The sequence below is a fragment of the Lampetra planeri genome, chromosome 7 (genome assembly GCF_965212315.1).
Source record: "Lampetra planeri chromosome 7, kcLamPlan1.2.h2, whole genome shotgun sequence".
Lineage (NCBI taxonomy): Eukaryota > Metazoa > Chordata > Hyperoartia > Petromyzontiformes > Petromyzontidae > Lampetra > Lampetra planeri.
The window spans coordinates 140273-155669 of NC_136113.1; positions in this window are offsets into that span (position 1 = coordinate 140273).

The following is a 15397-nucleotide window of genomic DNA, read 5'->3' on the forward strand; positions in this document are numbered from 1 at the left end:
CACTTCTGTGATGACCTCGGCTGTGAAGTGGCTTCCTTTGTCTGAATCGATCGTTGACGGTAGACCCCATCTACTGAATATTTGGTTGATCAGTAGGATAGCGGTCGTTTCCGCGGTGTTGTTGGGTGCTGGTAAACACTCTGTCCATTTAGAGAATGCACAGGTCACAGTTAGCATGTACTTGTTCCCTTTGGTTGATCGGTTGACAGGTCCTATCCAGTCGATTTGTAGGTTGGACCAAGGATAATCTGTTCCCCTCCTCTGTAGGGGTGCCCTATGCTGTGAGGTCGTTGGCTGGTACTTACAACACACGAGACAGTTGGACACATGTTTGTGTATGTCTTCCCCCATTTTTGGCCAGTAGGCCACCTGTCGCAGCATCTGTCCCGTATTCACCTCGCATCGGTGGCCGCTGCACGGTTCATTGTGGGCGTGTTGTAACATTATTTCCCGATATTGAGAGGGGACTACCCATCTAGGTCGACCGTCTTTTTCGTTTGTGTATACCAGTAGCCCTTTCCGCATTGAGAACCTTTTGATTTGGCTATGCATGATCTCGAGCTCTTTGTTGTCATTCAAGTTGTCAGTAGTGATCGGTTTTCCTGCTGGATCTTGGATATGATCGGCGAGTGTCTTTAGTGTTTCGTCCTCTTGTTGAATTCTGATCAGGTCTTCGGAAGGCTGGGCACTGTTCAATTGGGCTCTGGTTCCAGCTTCTGCCGGGTTCTTCCCACTTCTTGTGACCAGTCTTATCACGGCGATGTTTTGGTTCGTCGACTCTTGTTGTCCGTCTCTGTCGGTTTGGTCTTCTAGCTTCCACGGGGTGCCTTCCAGGCTTCCCACTTTTGCTATGGCATCTGCTTGGTCGTTCCCAGTTTTCTCTTGACCAGGTATCTTGGAGTGCCCTTTTACTTTCTTCCAAAATATCTTCATATCCTTGTTCTGAACCATCTTATCTATGGCCTCGAATAGTTCTCGATGGTGAATTGGTTTATTCCTATGGTTCTTCATCTCGTTTTTTTTCCATATGGGTAGGTGGTGCAGGAAGCTGTGCTGTACGTAGTTGGAATCAGTGCACACCACCATGGTCCGTATTTGGTTATCGGATGCCATTTGGACAGCGATGTGTACCCCGACCAACTCTGCATACTGGTTTGACTTTGGTCCCAGCTGAAATCCCTCTTGAATCCCTGTGAGTGGGCCAGTTTCCCAAATGACTCCTGACCCAGCGTGAAGCTTGTTCTCCCTCATCTGGGAGCATCCATCGATGTATACCACTGGTAGGTCGGCACATGTCTCCTTCCTGAAGGGCATGTACCTGTTGTCCTCCGGAGGTATCTTTTCGTCCTCTGCTTCTACGCTGTCAAAGGTACAATCATGTAAATCGGCAAGACCTTGGGCCATTGGACTTTTCTTGTTTTTTTGCGTATTTCACTGTGATTGGTAGGCCTTGGAGTGTCAGTGCCCAGCTGGCTATTCGGCTGCTGGTTACGCGGCCCTCTCGAATCTTCTTACTGTTGAGGTATGCCAGGGATTCATGATTCGTTTCCAGGATGATCTTCTCTCCGTTCAACAAGTTCCGAAAATGTTGTATGGCCCAGATGTTTCCAAATATCGCCTTCTCACACTCGGAGAACTTCATCTCCACTCCCCGGAGGGCTTTGCTGGCATAGGCAATAACTCGTTTCTCTGCTTCCTGTCTCTGGTACAGTACCGAGCTGATACTATGATCTGAGTATGCGGTCTCCAGGTAGTATTCTTTCCCTTTCTCTGGGTATGCTAGGCAGGATGCCTCTGTGATCTGTCGTTTTAATTCTTTTTCTGCGGCTTCCTGTTCCTGTCCCCACTCCCATGGTTCGTCTTTTTGCAGTAGTTTGACTAAGGGTCGAACGATTCCTGCGTAGTCGTCCACGAACTGTCGAAGGTAGTTGCAAATCCCTAAGAAGCTCCGAAGGGTCGTGACTGTGGTGGGCGATTTGAGTGCGAGGAGGGCTCCAAGTCTTTTGGTTTGGGGTAACATTCCCTCAGTGCCGACCTGGAGCCCGAGGTAGTCCACCCTTTTGCGTGCCCACTGTCCTTTTTGCATTGAAATCTTTGCGCCTGCTTCCTTTAACTGCTCGAGGGTATGCTGGAGGCTCTCGAGGTGTTCTTCCCAGGAGGAGTCCTTGACCAGTATATCGTCGACATAGACGATGGTACCTCGCTCTTTTGCGTCGTCCATTGCCTTGTGTAGGAATATGTTAAAGTCCGCAGGTGAATTTGAGTGTCCAAATGGACATCGGTTCCAAGTATACTGTATTCCATTGAATGTAAATGCCAACTTGTATTGATCCGCTTCTTTCACGGGCATGGTCCAGAAGCCATTTGATAGATCCATGGTGGTGAGAATTTTTGCGCCTTTTATTTGGTTGAGATTCTGGTCGATCTCTGCCATTGGCCATCGAGATAGGGGAACCGTTTTGTTGAGTTGCCTATAGTCGATGGTGAGTCGCCACTTGCCTGTGGGTTTCAATACAGGCCAAATCGGTGAGTTGTAGGTTGAGTTGCATTCTCGAATTATATTCTTCTTGAGTAGGTTCTCCAAGGTTTCTTGGATTGATTCGTAGGCAGCCAGTGGAATCTTGTATTGTTTCACATATACCGCTGGCGCTCCTTCCAGTGTGGGAATAGATACCACGTGTAGGTCGGTTTTGCCGCAATCATAGGGGTCTTCTGAGAACAGGGAGTGGTATTTGTGGAGCAGTTGACGAAGCTCATTTCGTTGAGTGTCGTTCTCGAGGGCGTCTGCTGCTTCAATTTGTTGTTCGATTTGTTCTTCTATTATGGAGACTCCTTGTCCTGGGTCTGGGTCCAAGGCCTTCGTGGTTTCGGGCGGCTCGGTTGAAAGTTCCTTTTGCGTTACTATCGGTTGAGTTGCCTTGGCTTCATCCGAGGGTAATACGCTCTTGCCCTTGTGTTCTCCTTCATCGGTTTGCAGTTCGTCGGTTTGGCCTCCAGGGGGCGGTATATACTCCATGAGGGGACGGTCATTTGGTGATACTGACTCTAAGTCGGCTTCCTTTCGGTCTTCTCTCAGTCTGTTAGTCATTAGCTGAGTGATTCGAATTCCTGCTGGGAGCTCGTCTTCGTTCCTGATTGTCGTTGATAGGTCGTTGAGCTCTTGTGTTATCACTTGGATTCCCGTGGAGTCTCTCATAACGTCTTCATCTTCTGAGTCCCTTTGTTGCTCCGGCATTGACTGTGCCCAAATTTGTCGGGATTCAAGGTTCATAATGGGTTTCAGGCGATTCAGTAGTTCTATCCCAATGATCAGCTCTTTTCCGGGGTTCCGTACGACATATAGGGGATGGTTCATGTTGATTTTGTTGAACGTCAACTTCGTCATAATTTTGCCCAATGGTCGCATGTGGGTCCCTTCACATCCTGAGTAGGTAAGTTTACTTGGCATGATCTGTAGTGTTTCATTCTTCCTCTGGAGGGCAGTCTGGAGTTCGTCAAATAATTCTCTGGATATCATGGATATTTCTGCTCCAGTATCACAAAGGCCCTGGCTGGTCAGGGTGTCTTGCAGTATTACTTCCACGTGGACTCGTCCGACTGGTCCTACGGGAATCAATTCCCCCAGATGGTACCCTTTTCCCTCTGGTACCACTTCGGTGATTGCTTCGGGGCTTCTTGTCTTCCCTACGTTCACTTGGGCTACCTTTGCGCTGGGTGTGTCCTCCTCCTGTGTGGGTATAGTTGGTATTCTTCCCTTCGCTATTTGCATGGGAGTCTTCATACTCCCTAGGAGCTCTTTTTCCATCCTAATGTGGTGAGCATATCGATTCCTGTTAGCTAACGGTGGTCTATGCTCTATTGTTAGTGGAGGCGGCAGTGGGGGACGATATGGTGACTGGTTTGGTGGGCGTCGGCCTCCGCGGGGTAGGTATGGCCCGTCACTCGCTTTTCCTCCTCCATAATTCCAGCCTCCGCCCTCTTCTGCATTCCATGGTGGTGGCGGCTGTGGGTGCCAGATTCCTCTGGTCTCGTTCCTCCCCCCACGTGGAACGTTATTCAGCGTGTTGTGGACGGGTGTTGATTCCATTGGGTTAGGCGCCCTCTCCTGGGGGAATTCATGTCCACCCCGTGTGGCGCTAATATTATTCCTTGGAGATTCGCTTCCCTCCAGATCGAGGCATTCTTTATCTCTGGTGACGATGTGGGTTTTGGCTACGCTAGTGGTTTTCCGTCCGTTCACCCAGGCCGTGTGGGCCTTGCTTTCAATCTGGCGTAGGGAGGCAGTCTCGGGGTCCAACATCATTCCTACTATTCTCACTATTTCAGGTCTCAATGATTGAAAGAACATCACTTTTAAGACTGTCTTATCTCCCTGGGCATTGTCCCCGTCCCCTGCGTAATATGCTTTCTTAAGGCGTAGGAGATAATCTCGTGGGTCTTCGTCTACACGCTGGGTCATCAACTTTGCCGCGTTCAATCCTTCGGATAGTGTGGAGTATTCCCCAAATCTCTTAACTACTGCTCGGCTCAATTGTTTAAAGTCACTCTTCACCCTATTTGGCAGGGAGGCTACCCATGGTCTGGCGGGTTCATGTAGGCTCCTTGATAATAAACATGCCTTTTCTGCTGATTTACCCAGATCCCGGATCTTAGCCTCCTGTTCTACTGTAGCTATGTGAGTGTGTATGTCCCTGTTCTTGTTATGTGGATCGAAATAGGGAATTCTCACGAGTGCTTTGTCCATTAGTTTTAGTGTCTTACTGTTAAAAGTGTGTTGTTCGTCATCAGTGGTGTCGGTTCCTGAGGAGTGCTCACTTGAGCTACCCTTGTCTCTACTATCACTGTTGTCATGTTTCCCGTGTCTGTGTCGTGATCTCCCTCTGTCCGAGGATTCGTATCTGTCCCGTTGCTTGTGTCTCTTGTTTTCCTTACGTGGGTCTTGTGATTCGTGCTTGTGGGTTGGTGTGCGTGGTCTCCTTGAGCGGTGTCTATGTGGTGAGTGTTTTTGTCCTTGACCTTCATGCTGCCTACTACGTGTGTGGTGCCTGCTAGGTGAGGTGTTGTATTTATGTTTGTCTCGTGCTTCATGGTTATCGGGATTCCTGTCTCTGTCATCTGTGGTGCGGGTGGTTTTGCGTGGGTGATTTTTACGGGTCATGCGTCCCTCTGGTGAGCTTTCTCTGTTACCCCTGTCGTGTTGATAATGTTTACGTGAGGTGCGTCTCTCTGGTGAGCTGTGTCTGTCATCTGCATCATGTCGGTCATGTTTGCGTGAGGTGTGTTCCTCTGGTGAGCTCTCTCTGTTACCCGTGTCGTGTTGGTCATCGTCAGAGGAGTCAGTGTCAGATGAGCCGTCACCATCACGGTGGCTCTGCTTAACATAACTTTTGTAGTGCCTTTTGCACCTGTAACGTGGGTCAACTTGGCTCGGTGATTTCTGCTTATCCCATGGCTCATGCTTGTGTGATGTGCGTCCCTCTGGTGAGCTCCTGTTACCCGTGTCGTGTTGGTCGTGTTTGTGCGAGGTGCGTTTCTCTGGTGAGCTGTCTCTGTCATCTGCATCATGTCGGTCATACTTGCGTAGCGTGCGTCTGCCTGGTGTGCTGTTTATGTCATGTTTCCCGTCTTGCACCAGCTCGGCCCTTTTCCGCCCTATCATTACAGTGTATCCTGATGACTTAGGGTTAATTATTTGTCTCTCTCTAACGTTGGGGTGGTCGGCCTCATGTTTTCCCGTTTGTATTATTATTTCCTCTTCTCTCTCCTCGATTTGCGAGGGTGTTACTTCATCAAAATTGCTTTGCACAGTAGCCATACTCATTGTGGGATCTGGCCCTGGGCTACGTCCACGTGGCTCGGAGTGTGGTAAATTGTTACTCCCGTATGTGTTCTGTGTATCAGCGTCTGGGTGTTTCACTGGTGCATTTAGTGCGGATTCTTTCTCTCTCACGAGGGCGTGCAGACGCTCTACCTGCTCCATTAAGGACAGTTTCTCTTGTCTTTCCTATTCAAATTTTTCCTCATTCCATAATCTTTCTCTGTCTGTCTGTGCGAGGAGATACGAGTCTACCCTCGCTATTTCTGCAATTTTTACGTCACGTTTGGCTTTGCCACATTTCATCACGTCCTTAAGTAGTTTCCTTCTATGGGCCTTTACATCTTCTGTATGGCACCCCTCCCATATATCTCTCTGCTCCGTCTGCTGGCTAGCAGTCCGTCCAGTACGTTTTAACACAAATTCCCGATACTGTTTTTCCATAGATTCCATCTCCTCCTCAGAGGTCCACTCTGTATCAGTGTTATGCGTTGGTGTGTCAAACTCAGAACGTTGTGGATCCTGTGCCATCTCTATTACGTAGTGTGGTTAATAGACTTAAGAGTGTATCTTAATTCTAACATCTCATGTGCGGCGTGAGTTACTCTAGAATTCCCCTTCAGAGCACATATAAACAATTGTATCACAGGATGCGTCAGTTCAACTCGAGCAAATAATCTCAGCCCAGCTGTCTTTGTTATACTCTGCTACTCTGGTATTTCCCTTCAGAGCGCGTGTATACCCCCGTTTATAATCACAAGGCAACGTTAGTTCACAACACTTTGATTAACACAACAGTGATTCGTTCCTGAATTCATGCATAAACTGTCTGCGAGAGATCCCGGACGACGCCCCCATTATGTTGTATATGTTGGTTATGAAAATTTTGATGTGTTGTATGCGTGCGTGGGTGAAATTATTATGTTGTATATGTGGGTTATGAATATTCAGTGAAAATAATAATAATCAAATTAAATTTGGCCAAATGTGTAATTATCCGGAAATATGTTAATTTATGTAATGATGCGCATTTAATTATGCCAATTCGAGAGGTAATCGTAGTAATTATGCGAGTGGGTGTAATTATGATAATGCAAGTCGTTATGATAACCAGACCCCGCCTCGGTGACGAGGGTGGGTTATCGATCGGAATACGGCAATTAATCGTATGCAGTTATGCAGGTGTGGTGTAAGTATGCAAGATTAACTTAGATTAACTCGGCATCGTTGTCTAGGTTCGTCTCATTCTCGCTTATATTTTTAGGTCCCCGGTTCACCCCGTTATCGCTTTAACATTTACTGAGTATGTATTAGTGTGTTTATTAAGGTCACCAAGTTCAGATCTCAACGCAGAAGCAGATCTTATGCATAGATTTCAGGAAAGAATCACACAACCACTTCTGTATTAATCAATTTATTACTAATTCAACCTCAACTATGATATAGTATGCGAACTCTCAATCCCGGAACGTCAACACGGCATCAATACAGTATCATCAATGATTGTCTGATTTCACTTTGACAACGGCACATGTATCCCGCATAACGCGATGGTTGTTAGTGAGAGAGAGTCGTTAAAACATGCAAATACTATGCTAAGAAAAACCTTAACGTTAATGAATGATTACTCACTATTGTTCACGCAGTACCATACTCCTTATTGATAGGATGCGAGTACGTGCGGCGATTATGACTGAAAGATACTTGAAAGATTATACGGCGATAAAAAAAAACAATCAAAAACAGTTATTATTCTTAAAGGCACCAATCTCAACAGATACATCGGCAGGTTATCTGACAACAGAATGGCTCGGAGTAAGGGCCTGCGACGGTGCTCCTTTTCCGAAGATCGTTATCTTATCAAGTTTACTAATTGGGGACCAGATCACCTGATAAGGATCTGGTGGGCCACCACTCCCCACGTGAGCGTGGCTTGGCGGAAGGAGGTGCCAAGAATCAATTCGTATTGATGGATCTGTTGGGAATTTATGCGATTAAGAGTACAGCCCACTAAGTATTAAAGATAAAAATTACGAACACTCTTATAAACGACGGATGGCCATCACTCGGTCTCGAGTGTTTCTTCACAGCCACGGATGGCTTATGGGTTCGAGTGTGTTTGAGTGGTAAGAGTGGTCTTGAATAGTCAGTGTTCGGAGTCGGTTCTTTATGTCAAACAGACGCCTGGTGGTCGTGTGGTGAGGGGGCGGTGCGCGTCATACGTATCAGTCGCTCCTCTGTCACCGTGGTGAATTGGTTGGATGCCTGTTGATACGCTGTCGTAGTTCGGAACCCGGTCGGTAGGTGGCGCCCACAGCTCGCTCGCAGCGTGCAGTGTTGGGTCGTCGCCTCGTCGCCAAACCGCGATTGTCAGCTGCAGAGACCTCTGACGCGGCAGAGGTTGACCCACGCAGGCCGAGTTGAGCTGTCAAGCGGGTCTTGCCCGCCTGCAGAGGAGATGGGGAGCCGCTTGAGTCGAGCCCCGAGAGCCGGCTCCGGTGAGCCGATCGAACTCGGCTGAGTCCCAGACGAGCTGAAGAGTCGAGCCGACCCGCTGGTCGCAGCTCGCTCCTGAGTTGACCCTCCCGGTCGAGCTCCTGAGCCGACCCTCCCGGTCGAACTCCTGAGCCGACCCACTGGTCGAACTCGGCTGATGAGTCGACCCTCCTGGTCGAACTGATTTCCAATGCTCAGGGTCCTTTCTTTTATGCCGAAAAACCCCTTTAGACCCTGCCCACAAGGCGGGGTTTCTTTTGATTTACTGTGTCAGGATCCGTCCGTGTGTAGGTGTGCCCATGTGTGTGTTCGTACGTCCGTGTGTCCTTGTGTGCATCACCCACGGTATATTCCGTTGTCATATTCCCTCCATAAAATCCACGAGCAAACAATCAGGTGTTACAAATTGCCTCGAGGTCGTCTCTCTGTCTGGGTGCGATTTATCTCTTGTTTGGCCTTCTTCATGAACCAAAACACAGACGTTACAAATCGTCTCACAGGCGCCTCTGTCCGTGTTGCACGACCTGGAGGGAGGGCACACTCCCTCCGACCCTCACAGACGCATAAAGACATGGTTAAAAAGTTTTAAATTAACATTTGTCCCTTACCATTTCCCAGTTATGATTCTGTATGTAACCTAAGGTGTGTCGTTTCCCATCGTGGTGCTTGACCCAAGTGGAGGTGCCTCCCCGAGCGCATACACACTCCCATCCCGCGCTGCGGGGATACAAAGACGGCCGGGATCTCCCTTTCTCTCCGACCCTGGGTTTAACATCGCTCTTTTATTATGTATTTTATTTCGACCTGGTGGTGATTTATCCCGCTATCCTGGCTTTTCATAAGTTTTACTTTTGTCTTTTCATGCATAGGCTTATTATTATTAATTTATTTCCGATATCTTAGGTTAAGGGGTAAGTTTCTTGATCCTAGGAATTCGTATTCCTTGGTGTCTGCATGGTTATATAAGCGGAATATAGTTGACGGTGAATAGCGTTAACATTGATGTTATGTACGATATTATGTATTGTGATGTCTTTAACTTAACTTATTGGTCAGGGCTTTACTGACATGAAGTTGCATTTCATAGCCTCGCAGTCTTTGCCTCACTCTGTCTCTGCTCGCCGTTGTTGTTGCTGTCCAGCTGACGCCGTTAACTCAAGGCCTCATTAATTTCCGTCACTCCTTGTAGGTGAGGGCGGTTGAACCTTGGAGTCAGTTCTGGTTTTTGTCTGCCTGCTTCTTCTGATGTCCCCTGACCCCGGGAGTTATTATTTCTACTTTTATGGCCTGTCGAAGCCCGACTCACTGTTGCTGGGCTGGTGGGTCGCTGGGTTGGTGTGTTCCCGGCTTTTTTGCTTACGTTTGCAGTTCGCCGTGCTCTTAATTTCCTTCCCTCTTCAACCTTATATCGACTATTCGCTCCTGTCTGGGTGCGATTCAATTTTGACTTAGGAAGGTTCTGATTGTCATATGCTTTGGGTCGAGTTGTATATTAAAGTATGGAAATAACATTTCATATTGACTTAATGATGGTGATGGTTCAGTAGGCGTAACTTGTGGCCTGGTTTAATTGGAGTGGGTGTGAATATCAATAACTTTAGCCTACCCTGTTGTTAAATTCTGACTTTAACGTTACTTTAATAGCAATACAGAATAATTGAGCTTTTCGTCTTAACTAGGCGAACGCGAACTTCTGGTGACCCCCGCAGCCTTGTTATTCAGCTGAGTCTGCATCCTTGAGATATACAACGCTCTTATTCGTCTCACTGTGGCCATCCAACCTTCTGCTCTGGGAGTGTTATTCTTAATTTCAGGTCAAAGGCCCCCTCACGTTCAGCCGTGCAGGGTTGTTTAAATCAGCTCCCCCCCCCTGTGTACACAGCCTTGAGCTGACCCACTTCGTTTGACCACTCACCCTGGATTTATCTTTCCTTGAGGCAAGGTTGCAAATTCTGTCATCCTAGCCCTCCTCCAGTTCATTACTTAACAACACCTGGTGTTTTGCAGTTTGCTGCGCTTTGGGGTGTTTTCATTCATTATATATCAAGTAAAAGATAATATATAAAAAAAATCAAGTTTGGAAGAAGGGTTTAGTATACAACAGGGAGACCACGTGGTCGGAGACCCGAGCGAGAGTCAGGACCTTCATAGCAGTAACTCCCCTGTGTAGAATAGTTAGCTGGGTGGTCACCACCCTAGGTTGTATCTGGTAAAGGAGCAGTTACCCCTTTGTGTTACAGTGTTACAAATAAAGCTGTTGCCTCTTAAAAGAACAACGTCTACGACTCAGTTGGACTCACTACACATACACAATGAGTATTGCATATATACTGGATACAATAATCATAACCTATAATGATATTGCATGACAATTAATTTTTTGCAGGCCTAAATAAAAAATTGCAATTTTCAGATTTGTTTTTCTAAGCATGAACTTCACTATGAGTGTATAACATTTCCGATTTATAGCTCTAATACAAGTTCAAGTTTACTCCCGTATCTCCCATTTTGGGGGTCCTAAATGGCTGTCATTTTGTTAAACATAGTGGATTTAGCTAGCAACAAAAGAGATGTTTCCTGTGGCCTAAAATTGCCACATTTCCAGTCAAAATTGGTGAATTATGGCTATTAGAGTACCGACAAGTTGACAAACAGGAATCATAATTTCATTTCCTCGTCATCCTACCTATAGTATTTTGTCTGTCGGTCTCTGTGTGTAGAGTAGTAGTCGGGGACATTACATCACGCGCACTTTCCGGTGCGATGTCACAGGATGTGACGTCATGGGCGCGGGGCGTGGCGATGACGTCATGTCTCCTGGGGGTACTTAAGCGAGAGCCCGTGACATGAGCGGGGTCATTGTAGGAGCCCGGGAACGTGAAGGGTAGAAGATTTAACCAGGGGCTCACGGAGTCAGGAGAGAAGCCGGCGTTAGCAATAGCAGTGGCTGCTCTCCTCGATCGGTCGATATTGGCTGATCCCTCGGCCGACGCAGAGGTGAGAGCCCGGGAAGCTAGCCGAGCGACAGATCCTAGAACCCCTACCACCCCTGGAGAAAGAGTTGTAATTCCATTAAGTTTCGATTTAAAGCTTTCGTGACTGCAGGGATTCATCTTTTTGTTCTTTCGGTAAAGTCAAGTAGAAGGGAAATAATAATAAAACAATAAAATAATTCTCACGACGTTTCGGCCACAACGCAAGCAGCCGTCCTCAGGTGAAGACCAGGTCTGTCGGGGAGACAGCGTCTGAATGAAACACCACCACGCTTGGAGCGTATATTTTAGCTGGGTTGGATGGGGTGAACGCCTTGACAAAATAATTTGCATATGCAGATATGTGATTAGTACTGCTTGTACTACTTGTACTAATCACATATCTGTATTTCCCATAAATATGCTAAATTCCTCTTGATATGATTCCATTAAGTGTTTTCGGCGTAAGCCCCTAATAAACTGGCGGAAGCCCTTACTGAAGATCTGCCTCCGAGTCGTCTTATGCACCTCAACATGTGTACGCCTATCGTTGTAACATTTGTAACTGACAGACTGTTGGGGTTACGTTTCAACAAAGTACACAGATTTAATGAACTAAGTGCCTGGACGAACACTTGCTATTTGTTTTTTTCCCTTGGTCCAATCTAAACTAAGAAAATCACGGTTTAAAGCTTTCGTGACTGCAGGGATTCATCTTGGTTCTTTCGGTAAAGTCACGTAGAAGGGAAATAATATAATAAAAATAATTGTATTTTATTATGTTTTATTTTTATTATTTTATTTCCTTACTACGTGACTTTACCGAAAGAACTAAGAAGATAAGAAAATCACATTTTGTAACAATGTACCGCTGATCGTAATGATAACTTTGAGCGCGTAACTCACGGTTGCCCCTAGCAACGCAAACAAGCTTGCTGAGCGGGGACGGGAGGGAGGTTCTCCTTCGTTAAAAATGCCAAAAAGAAAAAAATCACGGCACAGTTACTGCTGCAGAAGCACAAGCTGAGGTAAATCCTGAACAGCGTGATTCCCTCTTCTCCCCCCACCCCAATGTGTGGAGTTACTACTATAGAATTAGTAGATACTACTGTAGAGTCAGTATATGCTACTGTAGAGTCAGTAGATGCTACTGGAGAGTCAGTAGATACGACTGTAGTGGGTTTGTATGGAGACGGAGTCTTCGTAGGAGGCAACATGTCTATTATATAACCGTTATAACGTAACAGCAACACAACACTAGGTCCCTAACACGAAGGGGTAATGGCCCCTTCCACCCACAACCTAGGGAGGTACAGCCTCCGGGCTAACGTACCCTAGCCACTGGGGCTAACTGCTCCTATAGCCCTCCGGCTAGCGGGACCTAGGGGAGGCTGACTCGACCCAGCCAAGGTGTGAGTCACGACCCAGGCCCATCCAGACCCGGCCCTGAGAAGGACGTTGGGTTGAGGGATCCTCAGGGTCCTAGCCTATTGACCACTGGCCTCACTGAGCCCCGGCCCTCAGAAAGACGTCGGGGCTTGGGGTCCAGGGTCCTATCATCAGGTGGCTTCTGGACTTCGACTTGAGGCGAACTGCCTCAGCCGCTCTGGGCTCCGGCTTTTATGGGGCTCCTAGGGTCACCCCGCCCCTGGCCACGCCCACAATCTGGAACCTTCTCGAGGGACCTGGATTGTTGCGCAATCCCCCCCAGCCCCCCACTCGGGGCCAATTCTGATTGCTCCGTCAAATGTGATGACCCGCAGATTGACATTAGCAGGGGCAGAAATGGTTGTAAGAGCAGAGGACCCAACAAAAACGGTGATAGCTGGAGTTGCTAGCGACACTCCATCAGAGGAAAATTAGACAATTCTAGATTTGAAGCTTTCGTGACTGCAAGGATTCATATTCTTAGTTTTTTTCGGGTAAAGTCACGTAGGTAAAAAATTAAGTTAAAATTAATAAAAGTAAGATAAAAAATAAATAAAAATCACGACGTTTCGGAGGCAACACAAGCTTCCGTCTTCAGGTGGAACCGTCACAGCATGATAGCTGTATCAAGTAAGAGAAATTCCAAGAAAACAGTCGTTGTATATATAACTGGTTGAGGGTGGGAGGAGCCAAGGTAGTCCCTGAATATTATTTTTGTGACGTTCGGTGCGGCTGGAGCACGCTGTTAGGAATGAGCCTTTGTTGTGTAAACTAGGTGCGGCTGATGTAAAGGTGCGTGTAAATGGGACTGAGCCTTTTGTTATGTAGAGGTGGTGCGGCTGAAACCGCTGCCAGGAATGAGTCTTTGTTGTGTAGAATCACTAGAATGGTTGAACTGGGAGGTTCTAAGAGTTGTTAAGGTGCGGCTGATGTAAAGGTGCGGATGCTGTGAATGGGACAGCCTTTGTTATGTAGATGAAACAGCACTTTGTTACGTTGCTGGGATTAATTCTAGATTTGCCAAATATGTGTGGTAAAACTTAAAGTAGGAAAACCAGTGTGTGAAAAAAGAAGAAGAAACTTAGACAAGTTATGCGGACTTGTCAGAAGCACAAGGAAACCAATTGCAGAAGAGAATTTCTTCTGCAATTCTCCAATGTATTCAGCAGGTGGAAGTATGACATAGGACTCACGTCCTTGGCAACGCACCACATTGATACAATAAATTCGCAACCCTATTTGGCTAAATTCGTATCGCATGAGCTCCGCAGAGAAACGACATGTGCAACAGGCTGTGGATGATATGTTTGCAGCGGACATAATTTCTCCATCCACCAGCCCTTGGGGGGCTCCTGTGGTACTTAAAAAAAAAAGCCAGCCGAAAGTTGTGTTGATATCCACTGTCTAAATAAGGTTACATTGGCTGATGCATATCCACTCCTGCACATTGATGACTCATTAAACACATTGTCAGGGGCAACATTTTTACACATTGGACTTACTCAGGATTTTGGTAACTGCCCTTGGACAAGGCCTCGAAGCCCAAAACAGTATTCCGTACACCGCAAGGCCTATACCAATTTAATTGCCTCCCGATGGGTCTTCAAACCGCTCTGGCCACATTCCAAAGGCTAATGGAACTGGTTTTAGCGGGGCAACATATGATGATGTAATTGTTTTCGGTTGCTTGTTCTATGAACAGCTGCAGCGATTGCGCGGTGTTGTCCAAGGTATGCCCAGCCAACTTAAAACTAAAACAGCTAAATGTAATTTTATGCAAATGCCGGTGCGATATTTGGGTCACGTGGTGAGCGAGTTGGATAATTGCCCCAAATCCGTGGGCGATGTATGCAGTTGTTTTAGCTTCACTTCTTACTATCGACGGTTTGTTAAAAAATGTTGGCACAATCGCAAAGCCCCTGCACGCGTTGACAGCCCAAAAAAAGTTTCACTAGGGGGTAGAGGTGGAAACTGCCTTCGTCACGCTGTGAAATCGGCTCACAGATGCTTCACCACTAGCATACTCGGACCTCTCCCTGCCCTTCATCCCAGACACGGACACCAGTGATCTGGGGATTGGGGCTGTCCTCTCTCAAGTGAAGGGCAGGGTTGAAGTGGTCATTGCATATGGTAGTCACATTCTATCGCCGGTAGAGCAGCGTTACTGTGTAACTCACCGATGATTGAAAATGGTGTACTTTGTACAAATATACAGGCCTTACCTGTACAGCACGAAATGAACAGTCCACACAGATTATGTCGCCCTCCAGTACCCCTTGCGCATAGAGCAGCCATCGGGCCAGCGGGCGCGCTGGCTAGAGAAATTGCAGGAGTACTCATATCAGATTATATATCGTAAGGGCCTAAAGCACAGAAATGCCTACGCATTCTCAAGGCTGCCTCAAGAGAATCCGTGTGTGTGCATATCAGGTGCTGGCCGATGTAAGCTTACCGTCCCGAAAACGCCAGCGATGATAGCAGCAGGTCAGCCCGCTGAGCTACCAGAAAAAGAACCATGCAGGGACTACGCTTTGAGTCTGACTTATTCAGAATGGGGACAGCTGCAGGCCGACGATGCCAGCCTGCTTCCCTTGCGTTGCCGGGTGAAGACAGAACTATCCGCGCCAACCTCCCAAATGCGGTCTAAGTTTATGTTGCATGAAGGGTTGTTGACGTGGTGGGATGG